The sequence below is a fragment of the Ambystoma mexicanum genome, chromosome 9 (assembly GCF_040938575.1).
Source record: "Ambystoma mexicanum isolate Mex_15411 chromosome 9, UKY_AmexF1_1, whole genome shotgun sequence".
NCBI classification, from domain to species: Eukaryota; Metazoa; Chordata; class Amphibia; order Caudata; family Ambystomatidae; genus Ambystoma; species Ambystoma mexicanum.
This window is the reverse complement of record NC_090931.1, coordinates 524699089-524705088: the sequence shown is the minus strand read 5'-3', so window position 1 is coordinate 524705088 and position 6000 is coordinate 524699089.

Genomic DNA, 6000 nt, shown 5'->3' with positions numbered 1-6000 from the left:
AGCCTACTCACACTGAAGCAGCTATTTCCCATTAGAGATACGGCCCTCCGGCATGGAGAGGCAGAAAGGTCTTTTCGTCTAATGGGAACTAGGCAACTGACACTGAAGCAGCTATTTCCCATTAGAGAAACAGCCCTCTGACCTGTAGAGGCAGAAAGGTCCTTTCGTCTAATGGGAACTAGCCCACTCACACTGAAGCAGCTATTTCCCATTAGCAAAACAGCCCTTCGACCTGGAGAGGCAGAAAGGTCCCCTCGTCTAATGGGAACTAGCCCACTCACACTGAAGCAGCTATTTCCCATTAGAGAAACGGCCCTCCGACCTGGAGAGGCAGAAAGGTCCCATCGTCTAATCGGAACTAGCCTACTCACACTGAAGCAGCTATTTCCCGTTAGAGATACGGCCCTCCGACATGGAGAGGCAAAAACGTCCTTTCGTCTATTGGGAACTAGCCGCTGACACTGAAGCAGCTATTTCCCATTATAGAAACAGCCCTCTGACCTGTAGAGGCAGAAAGGTCCTTTCATCAAATGGGAACTAGCCCACTCACACTGAAGCAGCTATTTCCCATTAGCAAAACAGCCCTTCGACCTGGAGAGGCAGAAAGGTCGCCTCGTCTAATGGAAACTAGCCCACTCAGACTGAAGCAGCTATTTCCCTTTAGAGAAACTGCCCTCTGACTTGGAGAAGCCGAAAGGTCGCCTCGTCTAATGGGAACTAGCCCACTCACACTGAAGCAGCTATTTCCCATTAGAGAATCGGCCCTCCGACGTGGAGAGGCAGACAGGTCCCTTTGTCTAATGGGAACAAGCCCAATCACACTGAAGCAGCTATTTCCCATTAGAGAAACGGCCCTCCAACCCGAAGAGGCAGAAAGGCCCTCTCGTCTAATGAGAACTAGCCCACTCACACTGAAGCAGCTATTTCCCATTAGAGAAACTGCCCTTTGACCTGGAGAGGCAAAAGGTCCCCTCGTCTAATGGTAACTAGCCCACTCACACTGAAGCATCAATTTCCCTTTGGAGAAACTGCCCTCCGACCTGGAGGGGCAGAAAGCTCCTTTCGTCTAATGGGAACTAGCCCACTCACACTGAAGCAGCTATTTCCCAGTAGAGAAACGGCCCTCCGACCTGGAGAGGCAGAAAGGTCCCATCGTCTAATCGGAACTAGCCTACTCACACTGAAGCAGCTATTTCCCATTAGAGATACGGCCCTCCGGCATGGAGAGGCAGAAAGGTCCTTTCGTCTAATGGGAACTAGTCGACTGACACTGAAGCAGCTATTTCCCGTTGGAGAAACAGCCCTCTGACCTGTAGAGGCAGAAAGGTCCTTTTGTCTAATGGGAACTAGCCCACTCACACTGAAGCAGCTATGTCCCATTAGCAAAACAGCCCTTCGACCTGGAGAAGCAGAAAGGTCCCCTCGTCTAATGGGAACTAACCCACTCACACTGAAGCAGCTATTTCCCATTGGAGAAACGGTTCATCGACCTGGAGAGGCAGTAAGTTCCGCTCGTCTAATGGGAACTAGCCCACTCACACTGAAGCAGCTATTTCCCAGTAGAGAAACAGCCCTCCGACCTGGAGAGGCAGAAAGGTCCCATCGTCTAATCGGAACTAGCCTACTCACACTGAAGCAGCTATTTCCCATTAGAGATACGGCCCTCCGGCATGGAGAGGCAGAAAGGTCTTTTCGTCTAATGGGAACTAGTCGACTGACACTGAAGCAGCTATTTCCCATTAGAGAAATAGCCCTCTGACCTGTAGAGGCAGAAAGGTCCTTTTGTCTAATGGGAACTAGCCCACTCACACTGAAGCAGCTATTTCCCATTAGAGAAACGGCCCTTCGACCTGGAGAGGCAGAAAGGTCCCCTCGTCTAATGGGAACTAGCCCACTCACACTGAAGCAGCTATTTCCCATTAGAGAAACGGCCCTCCGACCTGGAGAGGCAGAAAGGTCCCATCGTCTAATCGGAACTAGCCTACTCACACTGAAGCAGCTATTTAGCGTTAGAGATACGGCCCTCCGACATGGAGAGGCAGAAAGGTCCTTTCGTCTAATGGGAACTAGCCGCTGACACTGAAGCAGCTATTTCCCATTATAGAAACAGCCCTCTGACCTGTAGAGGCAGAAAGGTCCTTTCGTCAAATGGGAACTAGCCCACTCACACTGAAGCAGCTATTTCCCATTAGCAAAACATCCCTTCGACCTGGAGAGGCAGAAAGGTCGCCTCGTCTAATGGAAACTAGCCCACTCAGACTGAAGCAGCTATTTCCCTTTAGAGAAACTGCCCTCTGACTTGGAGAAGCCGAAAGGTCGCCTCGTCTAATGGGAACTAGCCCACTCACACTGAAGCAGCTATTTCCCATTAGAGAAACTGCCCTTTTACCTGGAGAGGCAAAAGGTCCCCTCGTCTAATGGTAACTAGCCCACTCACACTGAAGCATCAATTTCCCTTTGGAGAAACTGCCCTCCGACCTGGAGGGGCAGAAAGCTCCTTTCGTCTAATGGGAACTAGCCCACTCACACTGAAGCAGCTATTTCCCAGTAGAGAAACGGCCCTCCGACCTGGAGAGGCAGAAAGGTCCCATCGTCTAATCGGAACTAGCCTACTCACACTGAAGCAGCTATTTCCCATTAGAGATACGGCCCTCCGGCATGGAGAGGCAGAAAGGTCCTTTCATCTAATGGGAACTAGTCGACTGACACTGAAGCAGCTATTTCCCATTGGAGAAACAGCCCTCTGACCTGTAGAGGCAGAAAGGTCCTTTTGTCTAATGGGAACTAGCCCACTCACACTGAAGCAGCTATGTCCCATTAGCAAAACAGCCCTTCGACCTGGAGAAGCAGAAAGGTCCCCTCGTCTAATGGGAACTAACCCACTCACACTGAAGCAGCTATTTCCCATTGGAGAAACGGTTCATCGACCTGGAGAGGCAGTAAGTTCCTCTCGTCTAATGGGAACTAGCCCACTCACACTGAAGCAGCTATTTCCCAGTAGAGAAACAGCCCTCCGACCTGGAGAGGCAGAAAGGTCCCATCGTCTAATCGGAACTAGCCTACTCACACTGAAGCAGCTATTTCCCATTAGAGATACGGCCCTCCGGCATGGAGAGGCAGAAAGGTCTTTTCGTCTAATGGGAACTAGTCGACTGACACTGAAGCAGCTATTTCCCATTAGAGAAATAGCCCTCTGACCTGTAGAGCAGAAAGGTCCTTTTGTCTAATGGGAACTAGCCCACTCACACTGAAGCAGCTATTTCCCATTAGCAAAACAGCCCTTCGACCTGGAGAAGCAGAAAGGTCCCCTCGTCTAATGGGAACTAGCCCACTCACACTGAAGCAGCTATTTCCCATTAGAGAAACGGCCCTTCGACCTGGAGAGGCAGAAAGGTCCCCTCGTCTAATGGGAACTAGCCCACTCACACTGAAGCAGCTATTTCCCATTAGAGAAACAGCCCTCCGACCTGGAGAGGCAGAAAGGTCCCATCGTCTAATCGGAACTAGCCTACTCACACTGAAGCAGCTATTTAGCGTTAGAGATACGGCCCTCCGACATGGAGAGGCAGAAAGGTCCTTTCGTCTAATGGGAACTAGCCGCTGACACTGAAGCAGCTATTTCCCATTATAGAAACAGCCCTCTGACCTGTAGAGGCAGAAAGGTCCTTTCGTCAAATGGGAACTAGCCCACTCACACTGAAGCAGCTATTTCCCATTAGCAAAACATCCCTTCGACCTGGAGAGGCAGAAAGGTCGCCTCGTCTAATGGAAACTAGCCCACTCAGACTGAAGCAGCTATTTCCCTTTAGAGAAACTGCCCTCTGACTTGGAGAAGCCGAAAGGTCGCCTCGTCTAATGGGAACTAGCCCACTCACACTGAAGCTGCTATTTCCCATTAGAGAATCGGCCCTCCGACGTGGAGAGGCAGACGGGTCCCTTTGTCTAATGGGAACAAGCCCAATCACACTGAAGCAGCTATTTCCCATTAGAGAAACGGCCCTCCAACCCGAAGAGGCAGAAAGGTCCTCTCGTCTAATGAGAACTAGCCCACTCACACTGAAGCAGCTATTTCCCATTAGAGAAACTGCCCTTTGACCTGGAGAGGCAAAAGGTCCCCTCGTCTAATGCGAACTAGCCCACTCACACTGAAGCATCTATTTCCCTTTGGAGAAATGGCCCTCCGACCTGGAGGGGCAGAAAGCTCCTTTCGTCTAATGGGAACTAGCCCACTCACACTGAAGCAGCTATTTCCCAGTAGAGAAACGGCCCTCCAACGTGGAGAGGCAGAAAGGTCCCATTGTCTAATCGGAACTAGCCTACTCACACTGAAGCAGCTATTTCCCATTAGAGATACGGCCCTCCGGCACTCCGGCATGGAGAGGCAGAAAGGTCCTTTCGTCTAATGGGAACTAGTCGACTGACACTGAAGCAGCTATTTCCCATTAGAGAAACAGCCCTCTGACCTGTAGAGGCAGAAAGGTCCTTTCGTCTAATGGGAACTAGCCCACTCACACTGAAGCAGCTATGTCCCATTAGCAAAACAGCCCTTCGACCTGGAGAAGCAGAAAGGTCCCCTCGTCTAATGGGAACTAGCCCACTCACACTGAAGCAGCTATTTCCCATTGGAGAAATGGCCCTCCTACCTTGAGAGGCAGAAAGGTCTCATCGTCTAATCGGAACTAGCCTACTCACACTGAAGCAGCTATTTCCCATTAGAGAATCGGCCCTCTGACCTGGAGAGGCAGAAAGGTCCTTTAGTCTAATGGGAACTAGCCCACTCACACTGAAGCAGCTATTTCCCATTAGAGAAACAGCCCTCTGACCTGAAGAGGCAGAAAGGTACTCTTGTCTAATGGGAATTAGCCCACTCACACTGAAACAGCTATTTCCCATTAGAGAAACTGCCCTCCGACCGGGAGAGGCCAAAAGGTCGCCTCGTCTAATGGGAACTAGCCCACTCACACTGAAGCACATATTTCCCATTAGAGAATCGGCCCTCCGACCTGGAGAGGCAGAAAGGTCCTTTAGTCTAATGGGAACTAGCCCACTCACACTGAAGCAGCTATTTCCCATTAGAGAAACGGCCCTCCGACCTGAAGAGGCAGAAAGGTCCCCTTGTCTAATGGGAACTAGCCCACTCACACTGAAGCAGCTATTTCCCATTACAGAAATTGCCCACTGACCTGGAGAGGCAGAAGTTTGCCTCGTCTAATGGGAACTAGCCCACTCTCACTGAAGCAGCTATTTCCCATTAGAGAATCGGCCCTCCGACCTGGAGAGGCGGAAAGGTCCTTTAGTCTAATGGGAACTAGCCCACTCACACTGAAGCAGCTATTTCCCATTAGAGAAACGGCCCTCCGACCTGAAGAGGCGGAAAGGTCCCCTCGTCTAATGGGAACTAGCCCACTCACACTGAAGCAGATATTTCCCTTTGGAGAAACGGCCCTCCTACCTGGAGAGGCAGAAAGCTCCTTTCGTCTAATGGTAACTAGCCCACTCACACTGAAGCAACTATTTCACAGTAGAGAAACGGCCCTCCGACCTGGAGAGGCAGAAAGGTCCCATCGTCTAATCGGAACTAGCCTACTCAGACTGAAGCAGCTATTTCCCATTAGAGGTACGGCCCTCTGGCATGGAGATTCAGAAAGGTCCTTTCGTCTAATGGGAACTAGTCGACTGACACTGAAGCAGCTATTTCCCATTAGAGAAACAGCCCTCTGACCTGTAGAGGCAGAAAGGTCCTTTCGTCTAATGGGAACTAGCCCACTCACACTGAAGAAGCTATTTCCCATTAGCAAAACAGCCCTTCGACCTGGAGAGGAAGAAAGGTCGCTTCGTCTAATGGGAACTAGCCCACTCAGACTGAAGCAGCTATTTCCCATTAGTGAAACGGCCCTCCGACCTGGAGGAATAGAAAGATCCTTTTTTCTAATGGGAACTAGCCCATGCACACTGAAGCAGCTATTTCCCATTAGAGAAACGGCCCTCCGACCTTGAGAG